This window comes from Apodemus sylvaticus, chromosome 10 (assembly GCF_947179515.1).
Source record: "Apodemus sylvaticus chromosome 10, mApoSyl1.1, whole genome shotgun sequence".
Lineage (NCBI taxonomy): Eukaryota > Metazoa > Chordata > Mammalia > Rodentia > Muridae > Apodemus > Apodemus sylvaticus.
In genome coordinates, this window is record NC_067481.1 from 86,824,429 (window position 1) to 86,851,325 (window position 26,897).

Here is a 26,897-nt window from a genome sequence, read left to right on the forward strand (position 1 = left end):
ATTTCCCTGATAACTAATGAAGTTGAGCATTTTTTAAGATGCTTCTCTGCCATCTGAAGTTTTCCAGGTGAAAATTCTTTGTTTAACTCTGTACCCCATTTTTAATAGAGTTATTTGGTTTTCTGGGGTCTAACGTCTTGAGTTCTTTATATATATTGGATATTAGCCCTCTATCTGATGTAGGGTTGGTAAAGATCTTTTCACAATTTTTTGGTTGCTAATTTGTCCTTTTGATGGTATCCTTTGCCTTACAGAAACTTTGTAATTTTCTGAGGTCCCATTTGTCAACTCTTGATCTTAGAGCATACGCTATTGGTGTTCTGTTCAGAAACTTTCTCCCTGTACCGATGTCCTCAAGGGTCTTCCCCAGTTTCTTTTCTATTAGCTTCAGAGTGTCTGGCTTTATGTGGAAGTCCTTGATCCACTTGGAGTTGAGCTTAGTACAAGGAGACAAGAATGGATCAATTCGCATTCTTCTGCATGCTGACCTCCAGTTGAACCAGCACCATTTGTTGAAAAGGTTATCTTTTTCCATTGGATGTTTTCAGCCCCTTTGTCAAGGATCAAGTGGCCATAGGTGTGTGGGTTCATTTCTGGAGCTTCAATCCTGTTCCATTGATCTGCCTGCCTGTCACTGTACCAATACCATGCAGTTTTTAACACTATTGCTCTGTTATATTGCTTGAGGTCAGGGATACTGATACCCCCAGAATTTCTTTTATTGTTGAGAAGAGTTTTAGCTATCCTGGGTTTTTTGTTATTCCAGATGAGTTTGAGAATTGCTCTTTTTAACTCTATGAAGAATTGTGGCAGTATAGGGCAAAACCAGAACAGGGAAGTGGGAAGGGGTGGGTGGGAGAACAGGGGAAGGGAAAGGGGCTTATGGGATTTTCAGGGAGTAGGGGTCCAGAAAAGGGGAAATCATTTGAAACGTAAATAAAAATATATCAAATAAAAAATAGAAAACAGTAGAAGAAAACAAGGTAAACACTTCACCTAGTATAATAGTTAAATCATTGTAAGGATTCAACAAAGAGTGTAATTATTAGAATCTTTTTACTTGCCGGTGGTGGTGGCACATGCCTGTAATCCCAGCACTCTGGGAGGCAGAGGCAGGCGGATTTCTGAGTTCGAGGCCAGCTTGGTCTACAGAGTGAGTTCCAGGACAGCCAGGGCTATGCAGAGAAACCCTGTCTCTAAAAAAAAAAAAAAAAAAAACCAAATCCGAAAAACCAAAAAACATACAAACAAAAAAAAACCAAACAAACAAACAAAAAAAGAACAGCAATAATACCAACAATACAAAAAATTCCTGTATCTAAAGCACTGAAAATAATGCCTGGCATAGATCAAATGCATTCTTATATATATTCCTTCTTTTCATTGTCAATATATTATATATATATGTGTATTATATATTTGATGAAGTCTCATAAAATAGGACTACAAAAAAAGTCATTCCAAATTATAAAAAAATAAAATGGCCATAAACAAACCACATTATCATCTATGTATATAATGCTATGCTGTTTTTTAAAGAAAAAAGAAGTTCTAAATATGTTTACTAATTTAATAACATAGGCCATTCATTGTAAAAAACCTAGCATATCTCTATAGACTTACAAACAAACAACTAAAAAAATATAATTAAAATATCATTTTGAAAGACAGAAAATGGAAATAATTGCTTTTTAAAAAAGGGGCTAGAGTACTAAAATTTAAAAAGCATTGCTGGGAGAAATTAAATAGGAATTAAATAAATGCAGTGATATACTGGGTTAATGGACCAAAAACAAAAGACTCAATATTGTTAAAGAAGCCACTTATTCTCAAAGTAATGTGTTGATTCATTAAATCCCAATAAACAGAATACAGTATTTGTGAAAAAAATGGACAAAAGGTGTTCCTGTATATAAAAACCTCTACACATTTTTATGTAAACAATTCCAATCAAACTGAATCATACATGTGTATGTGCACAGATGGACACACTCAAACATGTGCGCGTACATGTGCGTGTGCACGCGCGCGCGCGCGCGCGCGCGCGCGCACACACACACACACAGATGCACATGCATGCACACACCATTATAGAGAAGAGCCTTGCTGGGAAGAAGAAGAAAAAGGTTGAGATAAGCGAGAATAATCGGGAGTATAAATGAGCAAAATTCATTATAAGTGAAATAGTCAAAGAATTTAAGCTAACAAAAATATGTTTAGCTTGACATCTTAAAAATTAGTATGAAATTGCAAAATATATTTTAAAAAAGTAGTAAAATTTTGAGGAATTCATATTGCAATGTTTCTAGTGTTTATTAGAGACACTCTGTGGAGTACAGGACAGGCTTACTTTAGTCAGTCACATAGACATTCCACCAGTAAAACCTCGTGCATACAAACAAAGACACCTCAAGTATGCTGGGAAATAATCCCAGAAACACTGTGGAACAATTATCTATCCACTTGAAAAACAGTATCAAAATCTTGCATGTAATACTTTTCACCATATGTATCTTGCATTTGTGCAGTTATAGCTTTAATATAAAAGTATCAAGCCCATGAAACAAAATTTGAACTCTATTTTAAACATATATTTGGTATGTTTTTCATTTTGGGGAGTGTTTAATTTAAATTTACTTATGTATTTATGTATTTATTCATCTGTCTATCCTTCCATCCCTTCATTCATTCATTCATTCATTCATTCACTTTACACCGGGATCACAGAAACCACTCAGAGGCCTCTCTCGCTATCCCTTCTCTCCTTCACTTCTGAGATGGGGGAGGTACCTCCCAGGGATCCAACCGGCCCTGGCACCTCAAGTCCCTGCAGGGCTAAGTACATCCTCTCACAGAGGACAAATAAGACAGCACAGTTAGGGGTGCGGGATCCACCAGCATGCAAAGGGTCAGGGTAAGCCCCTGCTCTAATTGTTCAGGGATCCACGTGAAGACCAAGTTGCACATCTGTTACATGTGTGCAGGGGGGAGGGGTGCTTGGTCCAGACTTTTTATGCTCTTTGGTTGGTAGTTCAGCCTCTGAACCTAAAGGTTCATTTGTTTTTGTTTTGTTTTGTTTTCTTTTTGTTTTGTTTTTAATTTTTATTAATTATTTTTATACACTCCATATTTTATTCCCCACCCTGCCAACTCCTGGCACAGGATTTATTCCGCATCCCATACCTCCTCCCCTCCCCCTGTTTCCATGGGGATCTCTCTACCTTCCACTCTACCTGACCTCTAAACTCCCTGGGACCTCCAGACTCTTGAGGGTTAGGTGTATCATCTCTAAATGAACACAGACCCAGCAGTCCTCTAATGAATGCATGCTAGGGGCCTCACATCAGCTGGTGTATGCTGCTTGTTTGGTGGTCCAGTGTTTGAGAGATCCTGGGGTTCCATATTAACTGAGACTCCTGGTCCTCCTAAAGGGTCGCCATCAGCTTCATTCAGCCTTCTGTAATTCAACAACAGGGGTCAAATGCTTCTCTCCATTGGTTGGGTGCAGATCTGACTCTTTCAGCTGCTTGTTGGGTCTTCCAGAGCACTGTCATGGAGACCCCTTTTGGGGCGCACTCCATAGCCTCAGTAATAGTGTCAGGCCTCCCCTTGCGCCGGATTCCACTTTGGGCCTGTTGCTGGACCTTCCTTTCCTCAGGTGGTTCATTTGTTTTTAATTTACATGTATGAATCTGTTGCCTGCTTGTATGTCTGTGTGCCAAGTGTGGGCAGTCCTTAGAGAGGCCAGAAGAGGGCACTGCGTCCTCTGGAACTAAGGTTCAAAGGGCCTCTGCAGCCGTGTGGGTCCTGAAAACAACCCAGTTCTCTGCAGGAGTAGCCAGTGCTCTTAACCACTGAGTAATTTCTGAAGCCTAATTGAACATTTTTTCACTATAATTTGGTAAAAGATTTTAGTTCTGTAGGAAAAAATGTTTATAATATGTTTTATATTGATTCCATAATCTATTTTATTTTACCGAAAAATAGATTCTTCTCTCACACAACACACATCCAGATCACAGTTTCTCTGCTCTCCATTCCTCCTAGCTATGCCTCTTCCCCAGATCCACTTTTTCTCCGTTTCCCTTCAGAAAAGAACAGGGTCTTGGAGATACCAAGCAAACAGCATAAAACAAAATACAACAAGACAAGACAGAAGACGCCATATTGAGACTCCCACAAGGTAACCCAATAGAAGAAAAAAAGGTCCAAGATCAGGCGAAAGAACCAGAGTTGTGCCCGCTCTCACTGCGGTAAGACCCAGGAAAACACTAAGGTAATGGCCAGGACATATCTAAGTTGAGGACCTGCTGCAGACCGACCCATGCAGTGTCTTGTGCTTGTTGCTTCAGTCTCTGTGAATCCATGTGAGGCATGACTAGCTGATTCAGTGGGCCATGGTCTGGGGTCTTCCATCCCTCTGACTCCTACAATATTTCCTTGCTCTCTTCCTTTGTGTTCCCTGATGTCCATGGGGAGCAATTTGGTGATGACCCCTTCTTTTGGCACATTCTCTCATCATGTCTGAAATGGGGCTCTGCACCTGCTTCCATCTGCTGCTGAAGGAAACCTCCATGAAGGGACGTGAAGGGACAAAGCACTTGCCAATGCATATGGCGAAACATCATTAGGAATCATATTATAATTTTTTTTGTTTTGTTTTATGGCCAGACTGAAAAATCAAGGAAACACATTGTACTGGGTATTCCTGGTTGTCAACTTGACTATATCTGGAATGAACTACAATCTAGAATTGGAAGGTTCATCTATGATCCTAATTTGGAGGCTCAGAGATATAAGTTTCTGACCTGGATCTTGGTATGGAGATCTTGAAGCATAGTGGCTATGAATTCCAGAAGATTAAGACAAGGAGATCTCCGAGTTCAAGATCATCTGGGATTAAAGGCATGGAGGCACACGCCTTTAATCTGGGCCACACCCTCTACTGGAGAACTACAGCCTTTAATCTGGGCCACACCCCCTGCTGGAGATATATAAGGACATTGGAAGAAGGAAGATTTACTCACTCTTCCTTGCCTGCTTGCCTCATGGGACTGAGCAACTGCTAGATCCATGGACTTCCATCCACAGCTGCTGCTGCCCATTTTGGGGGAGTTGGACTATAGACTGTAAGTCATCAACAAATTCCCTAACTATATAGACTGCCCGTACATTCTGTGACTCTAGAGAACCCAAACTAATACACACATTTCAATTTGTATCTCTTATAGTTCTTCACAGAGAATGACAAACAAAATAAGAATTATTTTCTAAAATATATTTATATATCTGAACACACACACAGCATATATAGCACATAATAGGATGCATAATGTAATAAACACAAACTATTAATGCAATGGCACAGACAAACCACACATTAGTTGTACATTGATGTAACAGACACACAAGACAAAACAACAGATAAAGAAGAAAGGTTTATTTGACTCATGGGTTCAGAAATTAATTTTATTCAAGCCTATGGCAAGTCAGCACATGTCAAAAACATAATGGTGAACTTAAAAAAATCACTAATCTGTGAGCTGAAGCACAATAGAGAAGAAAAGCCTAGGTTCCAACTACTTTCACCACATATTCCCAGGACCTCAAGGCTCACATAGGTCCCACCATTTAAATGTTGTACCTCTTCCCAGAAGAAGCTGATTTCAGAACAAGTCTTGGGTACTTGGGCCTCCTGGAAACATTCTGCATCCAAACAGATAAAAATCTAACAAGAACTAGGTGGAACAAAACCAAAAAAATGAGTATAAAATTAGAAATGGTATTTATAAAAGTTATAGCAAATCCACATGAATCTATAGTAACTCTGGATGGGACACTATAGAAAAATAAGAGTATAGTATGGAAGAATGTTATGGGACAAAGTAGGCAGAGGTATCACCAAGGGACATGAAGAAACATGAGGGGATTGCAGAGAGGGTATTTCCTTACCTATGGTGACAGATTAGGCAGTTTGAACATAGCAATCAGATATTCTACATAGATGTAGTTTATGCTAAGATATTTATTTCAATGACTTGCTTTTGAAAATTAGAGCTAAAGAAAAGACTGAAAAGACACCTATGTTGTGAGGATATGTGGTGTGTGTGTGTGTGTGTGTGTGTGTGTGTGTGTGTGTGAGACATACTCTTTTAAAGCATACTTTATATACCTTGTTCTGTTTGTATATACACACATGTCCATGCACATACTTGGAAAATTTTTATATGTAGTTATTTCTAATGTTTATTCCTTTCTTCAGTATTCCTGTAGTTCTGTTTCACAGAGCACAGTGATTATTCCACTTAGATTTTACCTTGTTATTAGGATCATTGGCACAGACTGTTAGGCTGATGTTCCCAGTATTTATCTCCTACTGCAGATGCCCTCCTTTATAGATATTCTATGCATTTGAAGGGTCACATGGTCCTTTAAACTCGAATTTCTGGAGAGGGTATTATTTTCCCCTAGAAAAGCACTTAGGAACTCCATGACAGAAATATTTGGCATAATCTTTAGGAGCCAATAGAACACCTCTATTCCTGTGTTAGTCACAGACTCTCACAAATATTCATTGTTGGACAGCTTATAAGCAGCCCACCATTGCTCCAAGTGGAAATGTTTTACCTGAATGTTCTGCTTTGTCTCTGTGACCAGGAGTCCTTCAGTCTCTCCTAAGAAGTTCCGAGAACCATGGCTTACATTTAGCCAAGCTTCTAGTAGATGGCACATTTAGTGTCTATAGATCAAATGGCTTACATTAATGAAGAGCTGTTCAGATATGAAGCTTATCAGAGTCAGAAAATCAAATAAGTTCAGCATTGTCACAATTTCTCAAGTGTTGCATGATACTTTAACTGGCGTAAACTGTGCCTATTTTGATGCTGCCCAAATGATTCATACATCTCTGAGTGGCGTCCATGGCAGAAAGCCATGATGTCCATATAGTCATAAAACTTTTTATTAGAGCTTTATTTTTTAATAATTTGTTCTTTTAATCTATAAAAAATGGACTCACAGGCTGTCAGCAATTAAAATTAAACTGTATTTGTCTTTTAATATAATGCTGTGTTCTTCTGTAATTGAATAGGGATCTAAGCCAGTTGTGTGATGGACAGTAAGCTTATCCGACATGACGGAGACAGATTTCTAAGAAGACAGACTGATGATTTTGTGTACAAAGGGGATGAGTACGCCATATCAGCAACATTTAATTATTGTGTAGGTAATTATTCATTGAAGTACGCAACTTTTCAGAAAGCAGAAGACAGACCAATACAATTACTGCTTGTCTAAGTACACTGTATGGGGAAAAACGATAATTAGTTTTTCATAAAATTTGCATGAGTTGATTTTTTTTAAAGGAGGAATTAAATTCATCCATTTAAAAGTTCAAGGTTTGGATGTGAGCTAACATAATATAGGCTGATATTTTTAGGCAAAATATGCAACAAGTGATAATTGTTCAGATTTAAATTAAAAGCTAACCAGAGCTTTAAAAAGGAAACCACTTAAAATGCAAAGTTGCATGAAATATATTCTGATAACCTAGCAGGAAATTTCATTATGGATATTTTCTGTCTTGCTTATAGGCTAAACTTTAAGAATTTATACATGCGACTTCAATTATAAGTGCTCAATTCTTATTTTTAAAACCGAGTCTTCAGAACAATACATAATTATCTGTCTTTTATTTGCTAAACCAGGTTGAACAATGCATCCCTTCTATTATTAATGGAGAAGAAAATCAGCATTATATGGGAAATACAAGAAATATTTTGAAATATGTGTGCTTAGGTAGACCATCTACTTCTATGTAATCCCTGAACAGTGAATAGTCTCCCAAATTTGGCTCCCAGAATACCTGAATAACAGATCTGACTTCAGTTTATTCATTTAGGTAAAAAATAATTTTATCTTCTGTCTTTGGTAATTTTCTAAAATTGAACACCATAGACAAAAGCAAATAGGCAAACAAACAAACAAAAATACATTTTCCTTGAACAACAGTTATTTGTCCTGGAACATTTCCAGATGTGTCTTAACACTGGTTCTTTCCATTTTGCTTCCTCTTTTCTCTCCTTCAAACTCTGATCAGTCCCTGTGTCTCTGTCTCAAATTCATGGACCATTTTTCTTTAATACATACATACATACATGTTCATGAAAAAAATAAGCAAATTAAATCTGCTCAGAATGTTTATTGTTATTTGTATGATATATTAGGGATGGACATTTGGTTTTGGACAACCAGGTAGGGGACTCATCTCTGGGAAAGACTATTTCTCTAGATCTTGATATTTATGTCATTCTTTAAATTTTTAATTGCTACTTTCAAAAGGTAAGATTATTCACCACAAATGTGTTTTAAAGTTTTTCCTTTCTTTTTACGAGTATGAGTGTTTAACATGCATGTATGTCTATATACCACATGTGGCTAGGTATCTCATGATATCACAACAGGACATTTGAATGGCCTGGAACTGGAGTTACAGATGGTTGCATGTGGCCATGCAGGTCCTGGTAATTGAATCAACTCTAGAGGAATAGCAAGCACTTTTAGCCAAAGAATTATTGTTTTCACATTTATAAATTTACCTTTCAGTGTATGTTCTTTACTACAATAACAAAATTAATTTTAGTAACATTTAAATTCATTAAATGATGGTATGTGGGGGGCTGGAGAGATGGCTCAGTGGTTAAGAACATTGATTGTTATTCCAGAGGTCCTGAGTTCAATTCCCAGCAACCACATGGTGGCTCACAACTATCTGTAATGGGATCTGATGCACTCTTGTGTGTCTGAAGACAGCTACAGTGTGCTCATATAAATAAAAATAAATAGATTCTTTTTAAAAAGATGATATGTGCATGCTTTTAAAATACATAAAATACTTTTGGAAAGAAATGAAGTAAAATTGATCAGTGATGTAGTTTTATTTTCTGACTGTAACTGCAAAAACCAGCACCACTAAGTGAGGCAAAGATTACCATTTACATGTGAATCTCTCCTTGAAGGCTTTAATCCTTTTATCTCAGGTCAAGCAAGTGTTCCCTTTTGATGATGATGGGACTCCAACATCATAGACTAGTTCTCTTCCAATCATTTCCCCCCCTGGTTTCTAAATTCCCTAAGGAAATACCAGGATATGGAGCATTTCTGTAATTCAGAATTGCCTAGAACTCCAAAATAAGTAATGAAAGCTTTACATTTCCTGACAACCAGGATGTCACTTATACTCTATGAAGATTTATCAAGGAATTTCTAAATTAACAAAGGATGAATTTATGCTACACCCAGGCTTAAGTGGGAGAAGTATACTTCATATAACTGTACTAGACATATGGAAGTTGTGATCTTACCCAGTTAGGAGAGCCTTTCTACCCAGTTGTCCACACCAGCCTAAAGGAGCTTAGTAAAATTCTATTGCTTGTGGTTTCATGTTTAAAAAAAACAAACAAAACAAAACAACAAATTAACAAAAAAACCCACAAATTTTTAGCCATAATTTATTTCTTCTAAATCATTCTTTATCTCAATTACTTTATACGTTTCACAAACATCCAAAAATGCTATAGGCAAAAAAGAGAATATTTTAGAATATTTGTAATGATTTAAAGACTTATTTAGAAAAGAATGAAAAATAGTTTTCACCACATTAAACTTAACTCTCAAAATGATACCATATTCATATTCTTGCATTGCTAACCTTTGCTGTTATTTTTTAAGGAAAACTATCTTAGATATGTCAGTACAATATATGAAATAGAATACCAAGTATCTGGCTATCCAACTGAATTCAAGCAAATACTTTGCACTCTGAATTTGCAGAGTGTTTAATGGGTCTATTTCCCAGTTAATTCTCCATCAACCAAGAAAAATTACCTAACTTGTTAGTAAGGTCAACCATGTAAATTGATCACTAAGTAGATGGTTTCTAGATCAGCAATATTTCCTTTATCAACCCAGCAACTTATCAACTCTGGGTCAGTAGGTACTCAATGGGGTTAGACAGATGATAAGGGAGAGGGGAGGGATGAGAAGAGGTGATCATTGAAGAAGAGAAGGAGGAGGAAGAAGAGGAGAAAAGAACTATAGAATGAAGAAAATGATGGAGGGACTGTAAAAATAAATATATCTCCTGCAATGAGCTTTAGAGACAACAGTTGAAAAGGAAGCTGGGGAGAATGCCTTACCTATTTAAATGATCTTTAAATGTCTCATATTGAATGTTAAGGAAGATTAGAATTTACTTATTATTAATATAAACACTTAATTTCAGGTCTAAATACACATGTGGATATTTAGTTAGTAAATCATATTTTAATAACAGCTTCTTTCCCAGGCAAAGCAGTTTTGAAGGATCTATTCTGATCTTAAGAGGTGAAAACTATGGTCTTCCATAGCTGCTTTCTCACGAGAGACATTATCAACTCTAGGACAAATATCTATTCCTACTAATTCACAATAGATCACAATTCTACTCATGAGTATTTAAGGAGTTCAAATAACTTTTATTATTTTCTTTCTTATTTACATTTCAAATGTTATGCCCCTCTCCCTGTTTCCTCCCTGAAAAATCCCCACCCCATTCCCTCCACCTTCCCCCATGAGAGTACTCCCACACCCACCCACCCATCACCCATTCCCCACCCACTGCCCGATTATTTCCATACTCTGGGCCATCAAGCCCTCACAGGACCCAGGGATTCCCATCCCATTGATGCCAGACAAGGACATCCTCCACCACTTATACAGATGGATCTGTGGATTGCTCCATGTGTATTCTTTGGTTGGTGGTTTAGTTCCTGGGAACTCTGAGGGATCTGGTTGGTTGATATTGTTGTTCCTTCCATGGGGTTACAAACCTCTTCAGCTCCTTCAGTCCTTCTCCTCTTCCTCCATTGGAGTTCCTGTGCTCAGTCCATATCTGCATAAGTAAGGATCTGACGGAGCCTCTCAGGACACATCTACATCAGGTTCCTGTCAGCAAGCACTTCCTGGCATCAGCAAGTGTCTGGGACTGGTAGACGTGAAACACATATTTTAAAGACAGGACCTCTTATGAACCTGAACAGCTGCTTTTAAATAGTTCTAGAGATTTTTTTCCTTTATGTGGTAGGGTGTTCTGCATTGTAAATAGGTACCAATACAATGCATCCTACAGTCAATTGGTAAGAAACCTGGTTTTCACATTTGTTATGTATGTGAGATACAGTCTCCTATAGATCAGATTGGTATCCAACTCTATAAGCAGCATATTGACCTTGAACTCATGATCCTCCTACCTCTATATCTCAGGTACTATGATTTACAGTATACACCATCACTCCAATACAGTGCTTTTATGGACACAATTACTATTAATTTGAGAGATGAATCTGTTTAAACACCTTTATTGAGATTGTGAGGACAAGCCCTCTCCTGACACTACAAGAAGTACTGTATTATTATAAACTCTAAGGTCTTGTATTGTGTTTTGTATTTCACATTTATATTTCGTGCTGCTTTCTCAGTGATTAGAATATTATCAGAAGCAAATACATTGGGTCTGGGAAAAAGCTCAGTCGATAAAGTGCTTGCATGAAAAGCATGAGACCCTGAATTGGAGCTCTAGAACTCATCTTAAAAAAAACTGACAATGTCATGCCGTATTTTTCCATAATATTGACCTTATTTTGTTATATTATTAATTAAATTAACATTATCCATTAAATTAATTAAATAGAATCAACTAAAAACTGTATATGGTTTTTCTTCTCTCTTTTCATCCTACAAATTCTTTTGGGATATATTTGATTCCAGTTTAGTGATTTTATATATTTCCTGAATATGTGAAAACATGGGTACTTGAGTCAGTATCTGTTTCTTGTACCTTTTCTTGGGTTCTTTTCCTTCTTTTAGTTTTATTCAATTCTGATAGATTTTGCTTTATCTTTTTTCCATTTTTATTGGTTATTTTATTAATTTACATTTCAAATGTTATCCTCCTTCCCAGTTTTCCCCTCCACAATCCCCCATCCCCTCCCTACTCCCCCTGCCTCTGTGAGGATGCTCCCCTACCTGCCCACCCATTCCTGCCTCAGTACCCTAGCATTCCCCTACACTGGGTCAATGAGCCTCCATAGGACCAAGGGGCTTCCTTCTCAGTTATGTCCACTAAGGCAATCCTCTGCTACATATCCAACTGGAGTCATGGGTGCCCTCATGTGTATTCTTTAGTTGGTGGTTTAGTCTGTGGTGGTTTGGGGGGGTCTGGTTGGTGAATACTGTTCTTCCTATGCTGTTGTAACCCCCTTCAGCTCCTACAGTCCTTGCCCTAACTTCTCCATTGGGGTCCCCAAGCTCAGGCCAATGTTTGACTGTCAGGATCCAGTCATACATTATACATGTATATTATATCTCAGTATACATGTATATGTGCATGTGTGTGTGTTGTGTTACATAATTTCAAAACTTCAAATTTAAACAAACAAAAAACATTGGCGTAGGTTGAACAGTTGAATTAGGGAAGGTTTTAAGAGAAGGAATCCTTGATAATTTATTGTTGCTTATTAAGAATTGATTTAAACTAATCCTCCATTAGCATTGGCTTGCTTTTAAACTTCCTAATAACATTCTTCAAATGTTAAAGTTTCCTCCAAATATAATTTATTTTATTATTAAACTTGGTGTGTGCCACTGGTGTTGAAGTGCTGGCTCCCTGACAGAACTCAATCATCTCATGGGGAAAGAGTCTGCTATCTTCAGTGGCCAGAGGAGCAAGGAATGGAAAACCCCCCAGGGGTTCTGATGAATTGTCCAAACTCTGTATTCAAATTCTGAGAACTCTTTTATCCTTCTCATGATCATTCTGCCTAGTTAGAGCACAGATGAAAGCATGCCTGCCTCTTGGAAGTCACATGATATGAGTAGTTCAGTGTTGTGCTGTGCTGTGAGATACAGGGTTTGCATCTGTGAATACCAATTTGTTCTTTGTTTTCAGTTATAGACAATCAGTTGTCAAGATTTGTAAAAAGTTGTTACAGCTTTTTAAGTTTGCTCCTTATAGATGCTGGGATACTCAACATTCATTAGTAAAATTTCTTATATTATTTGTATGCCTTTTTCAAACTTGCTCAAGAATGACCATTCAGAATGTGTTCAGCAAACTGACATTGGTATGCTGTCTGTATATTTGATGTTTTCCAGTAATGTGTTCAGTTTCTGAAGTATCAGTTCAGAACTGATGAGGAATCAAACAACGAAAATCTAGCACTTTCTGAGGGATGCATTTTAACATCATTGGCCTATAGATTTTTGACAGATGCTGCATGACCGAGACTGATCCATGGATAAAGAACAACACCATCATATCTTTTTCTAGCTTTACTTGAGCCCTATTCTAATTCCAGTAGTGTTAGGACAAGGTTAATGCAGAACAAAATGAAAGGAAAAATTGTGTTCATTCCATTTTAGTTAATAATTACATTATTATCACTTATAACCTTACTTTTAAAAATTAACTTTTAATCCTCCTAATTATAATTTTTTCAGGTTCCCCACAGGATAAGAGATTCAATTTATTAAATTACATTTTTTCCATAGTGGTCACTCAATGACCCAATGTCATGTAACATTTTAAATTAAAGTTGTTTAAGTATTATTTCATATACCTTTATTCTAGTCTTATGTGTATTAAAATATTTATGAAAATTACACACACACACACACACACACACACACACACACACACACACACACACACATATATATATATATATATATATATATATATAGAGAGAGAGAGAGAGAGAGAGAGAGAGAGGTGGGTGGGAATGCCTGTCTCTAACAACGTTTCCATTCCACTGGCAGGACTCTGTTCAGTGTGGTGCTAATGTTAACAAGGATAAAAGCATTAATGAATGCCACCTTACTGTCCCTACATTAAAAAGCCCTGTTTCATTCTTTCAGGTTAGATCTCATGAAGATGCTGAGAAAAACTGATCCCTGACAGCAGCTATGTAGTAGACCATTATAGAGATCAATGACATACCTTGCCCCTCTCTTTAGGCACCTAATGTTATACTGAGGATACATTCTAGATGAGAACCTGAAGGAAATGTGGTGAAGGTGAACAACAACTCTTGGCATTCAGGGACTAGAAGTTATTAATCATTAAATTGCTATCAAACACAGCAAGTCTTCATCTTTGATCCAAATCTTAGGATAAGGATTTTCTGAGATTATTTCTGAGAATCGCAAGTACTTTATCAAAAGTCTGTGCAACTGTTAAATTAACACACTCACCTCTACTCTTTGTAAAACTGCATGAAGAAATAATCAGTTAAAAAGTTGATTATTAATTTCCAAGTACAGCAAGCTTTAACTCTCCATATATATGATAATTAACTTGTTGTCTTACACCTATGATATTTGATGGCTTTGGTAATGAGCATCAACACTGAACTTAAACCTAGTAAGTAAAGTGTCAACAGCCCAAAGTCTCAAATCATCAGGGATGTGTTTGCAATACAAATATGAATAAACATGAATAAAACCAGGGTCTACAGATGAGTCTTCCTACATAAAAGGATTTAAGCATCTTGGCCTTATATTAATGCTGACTTTATTAATGAGTTTTTGAATGAGAGCAATCAGTGAATTCCCATACTATTTTTTAAAATATATTCAGCATGTTGACCAACAAGATCTCTATAATACAGTTTCTACTGTGAAAATCTACTGCTGTTGTACACTCTATATATCTAGCTGTAGAATATAATACTGATCTGGTAATAATCAATTGATAGCTGACTGTTATCTTTTGTGCCTCCATTATAAACAGAATTTTGCTGAACTATGCATAGTATTAGTTCTTACATTAATTCAAAAGAATGTACTTTCTGGTGTCATGGAGAGATTTCCTTGTTAATAAATAGATCTAAACAATAGCAAATGTAAGGTGGATCCATATTGTTGCCAGAATGAGCCCATGTGTTTATTCCCCTTATTTATTTAGGTGGGTAGTATGTGAGAGAGAGTATACTTACACTCATGTCATGATACACGGGTGTACCTCAGAAGATAACTTAGAGAAGTGTTTTCTTTTTTTTTTTATTACATGGGTTCTGGGAATTAAACTAAGGTTTTCAGGCTTATCGGTAAACATCTTTTAACTGATGAAAATCAATCTCACCTACCTGAGTCCATGAATTAATCTTTTATGTCTTGATTATTATTATTATTATTATTATTGTTGTTGTTGTTGTTATTATTATTGTTATAGATGTGTGTATGTGTGTTATGTGTGTCTGGTTTTTTTTTTTTTTGCATGTTCCCAGAGATCCTGTGTGGGGGAAGGAGGCCAATGTTGTGAAGTCAGTTCTCAACTTCACTTTGACATGGGTTCCAAGGATCAAACTCATTCCCCTGGAGTCACATAGTAGCCACTAAAACATACTGAACTATCATATTGGCACCAATTATAATGTTGAAAATAAGCTGTCAAGGAAATCAGGGAGTATAAACCTGTGGTAGTGAGACTAAAGGAAAGAGGGAGAAGAGAAAAAAAGATAGTAGGAAAGAGAAATAGGGAAAATGATTAGTGATTCTCTTTTAATTCATTGACCACAACTGAATGATATTAGAAAGAATGACCATTATAAAATTAAGTGTTATGATTCTATCACCCCGACACCATATGTATATTATGATGATCAAGATTTTGTTTGCCTTTTAATCAATTTTATCACATGCTTAGAGCAGATCAACATTTTAGCTATAGTGACAAATTAGGAATAAACATTGCACTTTAAAATTATTTAAGCTTACTATAATTTGCTAATATTTATTTAAAAGAGGAAATACACCATTAGCTGTGCTCCTAATTAAAAAAATCACAGTATCTTTATACAGGTTGAGTTAATTAAATCTGGATCAGAGATGTCATAGTGAATTAATTATCCAAATTGTTTGTGAATAAAATCATCCTATTATGGTAAACATAGTTTAAACTTTCAAGTACACACATTTTTCATGACAAATATTTCAACAAATAGTTTCTTAGATTCTCCCAGATGACCTAGAAAGAAGTGGGGGTGGAAGGATTTAATTTTCAGCAAAATTTTCTTCTGTAAAAAAAATCTGTGAAATGTTTTCTTGATTAAATAATATAAAGCAAGAAAAATTATATAAGAATTGCTTTCTAAATAATTGCTGAACTGCTCTCAATCTACCTAGAATGCTAACATGATTATCTATAAAAAATGTATATTAGTGAGCATTTATGTGAGAATATGCCACACATGTGCCTTGCCTGTAGACGCCAGAAGATCCCATGCAGCTGAAGTTTCAAGTAGTTGTGAGCTCCCCTGATGTGAATATTGAAAAGAACGCTGTGGCCCTCTGGAAGAGGTGGGAGTATATTTAGCCATTGTTGCAGCCCCAGAGCTAAGTTATAGATTGATCTTTGATAACTTGTTCTTTGATGATTTGTAAAAATCAAAGAATCATTTCTTTCTTTCTTTCTGTATTTTTTTCCTCAAGGTAAGATATAAAATTTATAAAATGTCTGTTGATATTTCCCCAAACATAAATTTAGCAGATTTTGAATGCATAGCTTATCAGTGCATATATAAGCATATTATAGCAGTTTACCAAAGAGAAATATTTTATACAAGAAAAGTCAAAAATATGCTCACAGGTAAGTGCCTAGCTTAAATATGGTTTTGTCAAGCTTGATTTATTAAAATGAGAATTTCTTTCTGTCGAAGATTGCAGTATAACTATGCTAAGCACAACAGTTTCTTCAGAGAGTGCATTTATGGCAACTCAAACTTATTTATTTTAACAATGAAGACAGAGGCAATAAAAAACAAAAACAGGAAAACATATGCTTGAGAATTGAAACCTAATCATTGTTATACTTGATAAAATTACTAACTTACATAATTCTTTCTCATTTAATTTCGATCAACCATGTGCTCTCGTATAGAAAAAGAATATGCAGGTGGGTCATGTATGACCCACTATTTAGCATCATACTATTTGTAGATAACTACATTTGCACAATGTATGATGCATTTAATTTGCATTTTAAAATGCAAACCGGGAATTCCACTGTAGGTTAAACATGAAAATTAATTGTGTTCAGTATACCTTTAGAAGTGAGTAATACAGAAGTGTTCAACAAAATACACCTTAAGAACTATCATTTATCCTGAAGCAGATATATTATTCTCCTTCCTTTTGTTAACATTACTGAGGTAGATGACATTGTGGTGAAACCACTGAACACTTTATTGCCTCATTGTGGTTGGAATACAAATAGTTCTGCACTATGGGGAAGACAACAGCAACTCATGGACCCTCGAGATATGTGAACACTGTGGCTTATCTAATGAAAATCTATTTTATAAGACATCTCTGTGTCATTAATATACTTTTAAATTTTCTGTAGTAATTTATTTGAAACCATTGAAAGCAATTCTGTATTTTTCTACAAAGCAAACCAATTTTTGTAGATAGAGACCAATGTGGCATTTTTATATGTCAGCATTATATTATGTGTTAGAAAAATATAGAAATCCCTCCATAAATTTAAATAGGGCATGTCAAACTTATCAGTTACGAGAACAAGGAACTAATGATACATGGAGGAAAATACTAGAAATTGGATTTCAAGTTTAGAGAAATTATAAAGAATCCACATGTTAACAGGTCAAAGATAAAATAAAGTAACTAATTGTATTACGTAAAATGCATGTTTATTGTCATTTCTTATTGATAATAATGACATCAGAAGTCTTACATAATATAGAAAGTTACAAAAGGAAAATATATTCTAACATATATTTTATGGGATTAGAAATAAATATGTCTGTAGCTATTCAACTATATAACATGAGCATCAAGAATCCTGGATAAAATTATTAGAATTGCCTTTTTAAAGATTACACATTCATATTAAAAGTTACTTCTAACATATTTTAATTAAAGAAAGCAAAATAAGTCATGGCCAGTTCTACTAGTGAACACTTGTATAGAATCTATTCCCTGCCTCTACATTTCTTAGCACGTTAGTTAATGTAACTAAATAAATTCACAGTTGAACTTACAAAATAACCCTGTGAAGTGGATATATGGTGGGTTGAAACTACTGTCTCAGTTTACGCACTAGGGGAACAGCATAGAAAAGTAAAATTTTCTGTGTTAAATTCTCACAGATAGGAGATGATAGAAACAAATTATGAACCTTGGAAACCCATGACCCCAGATGGCACATTCTTGCTTCCTTATTAGAGCCTCTTTCAACAGGTCCCCAGAAAAGTTCACAGAAAATAGCTGATTATAAACCCAGATAACATCACTGATTTTTCTGAAAACAAATAATCTTTACAAATTAATTATTTAGACTTTTAAGGAAATTTCCATTTTGAATCTGCATATACTTTTTAATAAAATGTTTGGTGCAATATAACCTAAAAGTCCTTGATTGCACCAAAAAGTAATGAAACTTTCTGAGTGAACTGACTGAAAATTCTAAGCAAGCTATTTAATCAAGAACAGACAAGAGTGTGTCATTAAATCAGCAGTGGGATTCTTTTCCTCAGGCTGATGTGCCGTGGCTCAGTCAATAGCAAGTACAATTATCTTTAACCTGAGGACATATATTAATAAGAAGCCGTCAACTTCGGGTGTTAGATCTTCTTCTGAATATACCTGCGAAAAAAAGATGGATATGAATAAAAAGGTTTATAGAGGTATGGAAATAATAATTGTGTATTCTCAGTTGTTGAAGGTATTGAGAAAAGTTGCCAAGCCATCGCACATCAAACTTGTCATCAGTTTCATCCCAACGGATGGCACTAGTGATGCACTCACAGACATGATCTGCTTCACCGCCTTCTTCCATTAACATTTAACATTTCTAGAGAAATAAACTGTAGTCAAATATATGTAGCAAATTAAAGCAGAGACGAAGAGATTAATTCTTAACTGTGCACACATATAGTATTTAGGCATATTAGCCTTCTTGGGGAGAAGTAGTTGACCTGTAATCTATGTGTGTTTCAAAACTAATGTGTGCACATATGTTTACATGTTTTTTGTGACTGAGCCTGGATAAGTATGCATGTGTGAATGTGTGCATAGTGCATGGTGTTTTCCAAGACTAAAGTTCACAGCTTTCAAAAGATTTTTTCTAGTGCATATGGTTGCCAAAATGTTTGCTATTCCATATACTCTAGGGGAAAGTATGGTCGAAATTAGTTCATGATATTAAATGTATAGCACTTGAACAAAAATAAAATCCAAACTTGAAGTAAAATAGAATAAATTAATAACTAGAAGAAAATATATAATATTAATGTGAGAACTTTATGTTCATGAGCTATTAAGATTTATTTAGGGTCATGCTAATGTTATGATCCTGTGAACTGGATTGCATTAAATGCAATTATGAATAATACTATATCTGATATTTGCTTTATTTACATAAAATATTTCAAATACATACACTGAAAAATCTTATATTGCTTATGCAATCAAGAAGTATAGAGACATTGTTCACTATAAAGATTCATGTTAGATAGTAAATTATTTTAGTTTGTCAGTCTTTACTGTGTATTTGGAAATATAGGATGACTTTTATGTCACTCGCGAATGAGGAATGAAGCTAAAGCAAATGCAGTTTGGCTAGTCTAGCATTTACTCAAAGCTGCACAAATACTTTATAAAATTCATATGCAAAACCATCTGGACAAGTGGGAACAGCAGTTTGGTGGTGTTATATAAACTTACCATTTATATTAAAGTCACATGAGCTTGTGCTATAAAGGTTTCTGTGGATGTCAAGAGGATAAAAAGCTCAAACACGGGAGGAAAGAGGATGTTTTCATTAGAAGGGGATACTTAAGGCTCTGGTGTTACTTCCTTATTAGATGCTTTCAAGACTCGATTTTCTGTACTGAACATGTGAACATAATACCTGAGTCATTTTAAATTGCCACACTTATGAAAGAACCATTGTCCTAAAAAGAAATCTGAATAAAAGCCTGCTGTGTTGAACCTTCTGGTGATCCACTTCAGGATTAAAATCATAAAGCCTTCAATAATTCCCCTTATACCCGAAGCTTATGAAAGTTAAGTTTTCCCAGAAGATTAGGAATGGGCAGTAGGCTAATTTTATACATTTTTAACTTATAAATGAAGCATCATATCCTCTTTTTGATCTTCTGAATGTTGAAGCAATAATAAATAATAAAGGTGTTTATACTTCACAAAAGTTCAACATCATCAGATGTTTAATTAACATGAAACATTGTTATTATTTATTATGGTTTTATTTCCCTTCTATTTTCTCTTTAAACAAATTATCAGTCTTTCACAGCTAATTATGCAAGGAAAATGTTAAAAGGGATGGAAAGTATGACATTATAACAAATAAACATAGCAAGGTGATGTGATCAGCAAAGCACTCCACATCCCAGAGAGCTCTGGGCAAACTGAAGAGACAGAGATAAAGAAGATATGCTGAATGCTGAGCACTGACAAAAATTTTTAGGAATAAGGTAATTAGTGTTATAGCCAAGCCTGACACCTATCTACTGGGCTTTAGTGTGAAAATAGACCTTTGCATCTGATATTTCTATGACACCATTTTGTAAGGGTCTTGATGCTAAAAGACTTAAAATCAGTAATATGGGTGATAGCTATTCACTAAAATCAAAGCTAAAAATCACATGGTATGCACTCACTGTCAAGTGGATATTAACCCCAAAGCACAGAATACCCATGATACAACTCATAGACCATATGAAGCTTAGAGAGAAGGATGTCCAAAGTGTGGCTGCTTCAGTCTTAATTAGAAGGGAGAAGCAATAATAATCATGGGAGGGGAGGACCTGAGAGGAAGAGAGGAGAAGGAGAGGGAGAAAAGGGAGCAGGATCAGGTATGGAAGAGACAGGAGAGAAGTACAGAGAAAATGAATACAAATATGTAGACCGGGGGTGGTGGGGCTGGGAACAGAAGAACCAGTAGAAAATCTCAGACACTGGGGAAACTAGAGGTTCCCAGGACCCAAGGAGCATGACATTACCTGAAATAACATACAGAGGGAAGATAGAACCTGAAGAGACCACTTCCAGTAGATAGGCATGGTTCCCAGTTGAGGGATGGTGCCAACCACTCTTCTACAAATTTTTAACTCAAAACTGTGCCTGTCTAAAGGAAATAGGGGGACAAAAAATGGAGCAGAGGCTGAAGTAAAGGCCATCCACAGACCAACCCTTGTTGGGATCCCTCCTATCTGCAGACACCAAACCCTATCACTATTGCTGATGCAAAGAACTGCTTGCTGACAGGAGTCTGGTTATAGCTGTCCTTTTAGAGGCTCTGCCAGGACCTGACTAATACAGAGGCTGATACTCAAAACCAGCAATTGGCATGAGCCCAGCGACCCCAATAGAAGAGTTAGGGGAAAGGACTGAAGGGGATGAAAGGGACTGTAGCCCCATAGGAAGAATGACAATATCATCTAACCAGACCTGCCCCCCGCCCCGAGCTCCCAGGGACTAAACCACCACCAGAAGAGTATACATGGATTGGTCCATGTCTCCAGCTACATATGCAGCAGAGGTTTGCCTTATGTGGGGGAGGGGAGGCCCTTGGCCCTGTGGAGGCTTGATGTTCCAGCTTAGGAGGTTGACAGAGGGGTAAGGTGGAAGTGAGTGGTTAGGCGATCATGCTCATAGAGGAGGAAGGGAGGGGGATGCTGTGGAAGTTTGTTTAGGGGAGACCTAGAAGGGGGACATTTAAAATGAAAATAAATAAAATAACCAATAAAATACACAAGACAGTAAAATATTTATATTGGTGACCCTTTTAACTTGGTGGTTCCTCACATATATTTATCATATCTATTAATTGATATCATTTGATTCTAAACCACTAGCATAGTTAGAAATATTTGAATTCTTGGATTGATATACATGATTTATTAGTACTTTGTCTGCATGTGTGTCTGTGAACTATATGAATGCCTATTACCATCCGAGGACAGAAAAAGGCATAGCACCCCCTGAGCTGGAATTACAGATGGTTCTGAGCTACCACATGCATGCTGGGAATCAAACCCATGTCCTCTGCAGAACAGTCAGTGCCCTTAACTGCTAAGACAGCTCTGAAATCGCAACATACATGTTTTGTTTTGAATGCTGTATGATTTATATCTTTAAACTAACCATAGGCCTGATCACCAGCCTCTGATGCCAATAGGATGTGAGAGAAGCTTTAGGATCTGTTAGCTATCTCTTCAAGGGGATACTGTAACACAGTTACTCATCCTTTCCTTTTTAGTTTTCATGAGCCAAGCAGATTTGCCTCATTGCAAGTCCCCTGCCTAAGTTGTCCTTCTCTACAGGACAAAACAATGAGGCCAAATAGTGTGTCCTGAAACTCTAAAAGCACGAGTTAAAATAACAAGTTATCTTACTTATTGCATCACAAACACAGAAGCAACTGAGGCATAACATTTCTATATATTTTTATTTTATTTTTTATTGATATATTCTTTATTTACATTTCAGATGATTTCCCCTTTTCTGGGTCCCCACTCCCCACAAGTCTCATAAGCCCTCTTCCCTCCCCCTGTTCCTCCATCTACCCCTTCCTGCTTCCCTGTTCTGGAATTCTCCTATAGTCTTGCACTGAGTCTTTCCAGAACCAGGGGCCACTCCTCCATTCTTTTTGGACACCATTTAATATGTTGATTATGTCTTGGGTATTCAAAGTTTCTAGGCTAATATCCATTTATCAGTGAGTGCATACCATGATTAATCTTTTGAGTCTGGGTTACCTCACTTCGTATGATGTTCTCCAGCTCCATTCATTTGTCTAAGAATTTCATGAATTCATTGTTTCTAATGGCTGAATAATACTCCATTGTGTAAATATACCACATTTTTGGTATCCATTCCTCCGTTGAAGGACACCTGGATTCTTTCCAGCTTCTGGCTACTACAAATAGGGCTGCTATGAACATAGTGGAGCATGTGTCCTTATTGCATGCTGAAGAATCCTCTGGGTATATGCCCAGGAGTGGTATAACAGGTTCCTCAGGAAGTGTCATGCCCAGTTTTCTGAGGAACCACCAGACTGATTTCCAAAGTGGTTGCACCATCTTGCAATGTCACCAGCTGTGGAGGAGTGTTCCTCTTTCTCCACATCCTCACCAACACCTGCTGTCTCCTGAGTTTTTGACCTTAGCCATTCTGATTGGTGTGAGGTGAAATCTCAGGGTTGTTTTGATTTGCATTTCCCTAATGATTAATGATGTTGAACATTTCTTAAGGTGTTTCTCAGCCCTCTGAAGTTCTTCATGTGAAAATTCTTTGTTTAGCTCCATACCCCACTTTTTAATGGGGTTATTTGGTTCTCTGGGTTCTACCCTCTTGAGTTCTTTGTATATATTAGATATTAGCCCTCTGTCAGATTTAGGGTTGGTGAAGATCTTTTCCCAATCTGTTGGTTGATGTTTTGTCCTTTTGACAGTGTCCTTTGCCTTACAGAAACTTTGTAGTTTTATGAGGTCCCATTTGTCAATTCTTGATCTTAGAGCGTAAGCTATTGGTTTCTATTCAGGAAGATTTCCCCTGTGCCCATGTCCTACACCTCTATATTTTAAGTAAATCCATTCAGTTGTGATGATTCTCAAGATCAATTAGAAAAAGATGTCACAGTTTTTCCCCTCATTTGGCCATCAATGAGGGCCATCATTTGTTTATATTTCAGTTGTTATATATCATTCTTTCATGGGAATTAACATAAGATGCTTATCAATAAATAAGTAAATGAATATTTAAAATAGAAAGCTTTAGATATTTAATTCTCCTTGGATCATTGTTTTCAAAATTAATCATACTGTCAGCAAAATTCAAATATATTTCTTTCGATTCATGTTTGAAAGGGAAAAGGGGAAAGGAAAAAATGACTTCAAGGAGGACAATGAATGTTTGGCCTCCAGGTAAAAATGATGAAAACTAATTTTTATACTATTGTTTTATAGTATTGTTTATAGTAAAAATATTTACTATATTCTCAGAATCATTAATAATAAAAAATGTGCTGGATTAGATTTTTTAGAGTCTATAAAAATCAGACACCTAAGCCAAGACATCAGGAGCTCTTTAGCTGAAGGCACAAACAGTGAGAAGTAGGGGCATTTCTTCTCACCACTACATCCTGCCTCTTTCTGTTGAGTACACCATGACTCTCTGTAAGAGCAGAGCTAACTGTCTGTTATGAGCTAAGCAGAGACACAGTATGCAACAAGAGATCCCACAATTATAAATTACTCAAGTGACTATGATCATGAGTTATGAAAACTGATTTATTTTTTCAACATGAACCTGAGCTGTCAATACTGCATATGTTGAAAACTGCACTTAGTTTAGGAAGCTGAGTTTCCTACTGTCTATAGAGAAGAAATTGATTTTTGCTTCAATAAAGATCCATCCTTCTTTGGCACAACAGTGTACGTTCTCTACAGGGTAAAGAGAATGAGTGTAAACACCTCACTTTAAAATGTGATAAGGTTTTCAATAAATCAGCTTCTTTATTAGACGCACTGTGTCATTCACAATGAAATAGCAGAACTGTGTGTCCCCACCAATATTTCATGTTTTCATTTTGGAAAGGAATCCTCTCCAGCCCTTTGCAATGCTGTATGATTTACTGTTCTGCCCACAATTCTGAAATATCAATCCCCATCTCTGCTTTTCTCTTCTTGGCACCAGGAAAGACTTTTGCTTCGGGTTTTATTTATTCAGTGACTATTAATGTTGTAATTTTATGTCATGTAGTGCCATTTTGCCACTAATGTTATATATCTGATGAATGAGCTGAGAGAGGAACTATGTTGTTATTAATTAGAGAGGTCTGATAAATGGGTTATCTTATTTAGTAAGCAAGTCCTTGACAAGCAGGTAAATGCAAATGGGCATATTAATGATGGCTCTCTTAATTCGCTCATGTATTAACACTAGTTTGACTCTTTTGAAGATTAATATACATATATCCCTGAAACCCACTTACATAATGAAATTTATAACTAAATATTATTGGCTACTTTTTAATATTATAGAGACCACTTTCATGATCTTAATTCATCCTTACACTAATACCATGAGGAATGACTTCTCCATAGTGTATGAATTTTAGAATTGATAAAATTAAGGTAAATAGATGCTCATGGCAGAAGTCTTCAGAGTTGATAAAGCTAGAATCCCAGTGACAATTACTAATCCTTCCTGAGATACACCTTCACACTTTTGCCTTAGATAAAGTTCACTTTCTCCATAGCTCTCACACTGACCTTCTGATAGGACTATCAATATTTACATGAAATGTAAATTTAGATAAATCTTGTATTAAGCTTTTAATATGATATTCTTTGCTCAATAAAGAAATGTGCAGTTTTTGCTACTGGACTAAAACATCATTTTTAATGCTTGTAATTCCTATACTACAGATACTTAGCTGGATTTTAAGATGTGAGAGACTATTTCCTTGCTTAATGTGAATTTATAAAAGAAAGCACTTTTTTCTAGTGCCATCACCTTAAAGATTAAAAATAGATTCTTGCTACTGTGGTTTATTTTGTTTCTCTTGGCCCATGTCCTGACTGGACTATTCTATGAAAGAAGGCTAGTGATTAGGGTCCCAGCTGCCCTATTCTGATATTTAAATGATACAGTTATCCATAGCTCACAAACAAATTTTGTGTTAAACATTATTTTAAGGAAATGTTTGTGAAAAATCCATAGAAAACAATAATTGATTTGTATATGAATCTCATCCAATATATTTTAAGAACAGAAGTGGATTTGTTTTCAATGTAGAACAAGGCAAATTTAGGTCAGTTATTCCCAAGTTAGAAGAAAAGTAATTCCAAATCATCCTAACTGCATCTTGTTTGCTGAGTAATTGTGTAGCAATATTCTATTCATGGCCACATATTGTCATGAAATGGTAGGGCATAAATTTTAAATACTGATCATTTTCCAATTTTTTCCATCAAACATTAGGATCACATTTGGACATAAACTTCAGTGGCAGTCAAGGGAGGATTATGTAAGCAAATGTCTTCTATGTGGTCCCAATCTGCAGAGCAGGATCTACTAGGACATTTTAGGGATAACATTTCAGAATCATCCAGCCATTTTTTAGAAGAAAAGCCACACTTTCCTTATCAATGTTCTGATCAATCCAGTTCACAGAAAAGGAAGGATCTTGTGCTTTAAAGTGGTCAAATTGGATGTGTATACAGTTTTTGGCCTGCTCTTGTACTTTGAATCTCTATTGAATCCTATGGATCATAAGTCTCTCTTTTTTTAAAAAAAATCCAAGCTAAGCTTTAGCACTTACTGTCTTTCTCACTTTAGTTCTCATGTCAGATGCTTCCTGCATTTTTTCTATTACCCTCAATGACCAACTCTTTCACAATGTGTGTTTATATGAGACTGATGGCTATATACCCTGGACTCTATTTAGTGTCCTCTACAGGAAAGCATTGTAGTATTTGTCCTCTTTGACATTAGGACAGGCATATGTCATTACTGATTTTGCTGACTTCTCAAGGCTATACTTTAGGTGTAAAATTATTACCTATGTGGCTAACTCTTAGGGGAGATTACTTTTAGCTTTTTCTTGCCATGATAATTCAGTCACCTTCATTATCAGTTTAAACTAAGACCCTACCATCTCTGTAAACTGAATCCATCAGAGAAACAATGATTAATGTGTAACTTTTCTCCTCAAGCAACTGATTACTGTATCTAAAGTGAAATCCTCACAAACGCACGGTATATTGAGTCTTGAGTCGTTCTATTTCAATGTGTGCAAATAGTACCTGGTA